The sequence below is a fragment of the Myotis davidii genome, unplaced genomic scaffold (assembly GCF_000327345.1).
Source record: "Myotis davidii unplaced genomic scaffold, ASM32734v1 scaffold2800, whole genome shotgun sequence".
NCBI lineage: Eukaryota > Metazoa > Chordata > Mammalia > Chiroptera > Vespertilionidae > Myotis > Myotis davidii.
Window position 1 is genome coordinate 1 of NW_006292594.1, and position 1,183 is coordinate 1,183.

Genomic DNA, 1,183 nt, shown 5'->3' on the forward strand with positions numbered 1-1,183 from the left:
TATTACATATGTGTCCTTATCCCCCCCATTGCTGCTCCACCCCCCATTCATGCCCTCATCCCCCTGGTGTCTGTGTCCATTGGTTAGGCTTATATGCATGCATACAAGTCCTTTAGTTGAAATATTCGTTCTAGTTCTACAAGATATGCCATTGGTATTTTGATAGAAATTGTTTTTAAACTATGGATTGCTTTGGCTACTATAAATATTTTAATGAAGTTAATTTTTCCTATTCATGATCACAGCATGTGCTTCCACTTATTTCTATCTTTCTCAATTTTTTTCTTCAGTATCTTCCAAATTTTCAAGTACATGTCTTTCATTTTTTTGGTTAAATTTATTTCTATGTATTTTGTTGTTGTTGCAATTGTAAACGGCATTGATTTCTTAGTTACTCCTTCTGATAGTTCATTATTGGTGCATAAAATTGCCACCAATTTCTGAACATTAATTTTGTATCCTGCCATTTGGCTGAATTCATTCCTCAAATGTAGCAATTTTGTTGGTGAAATCTTTAGGGCTATTTATATACAGTTTAGTGTCATCTGCAAATAATGACAATTTTACTTCTTCCTTTCTAATTTTGATGACTTTTCTTTTTCAATGATTTTTCTTTCTGGAACTTCCAGTACTATGTTGAATAGAATTGGTAAAGGTAGACATCACTATCTTGTTCCTGAGCTTAATGGAAATACTTTTAGTTTTGGCCCAATATGTATGATGTTGGCTGTAAGTTTGTCATATATGGCCTTTATTATGTTGAGGTATTTTCTCTCTATTCACACTATGCTGAAAGTTTTTATCATTAATAGGTGCTGCATTTTATCAAATCCTTTTCTGCATTTATTTATATGAAAATGTGATTTTTATTCTTCCTTTTATTTATGTGGTGAATCACATTTATTGATTCACAAGTATTGTACCAACCTTGCATTCCTAGAATAAAATCCCACTTGATCATGGTGTATCATCTTTTCAATGTATTGCTGGTTATGGTTTGCTAATATTTTGTTGAGGATTTTAACATCTATCTTCATCAGGGATATTGGCCTATAATTTCCTTTCTTTGCAGTGTTTTTATCTGGTTTCCAAATTAGGATAATGTCAGACTCATACAATGAGCTTTGGAGTCTTCCTACGTGTGTGTGTGTGTGTTTCATCTTTTTATAAAGTTGAATTTATT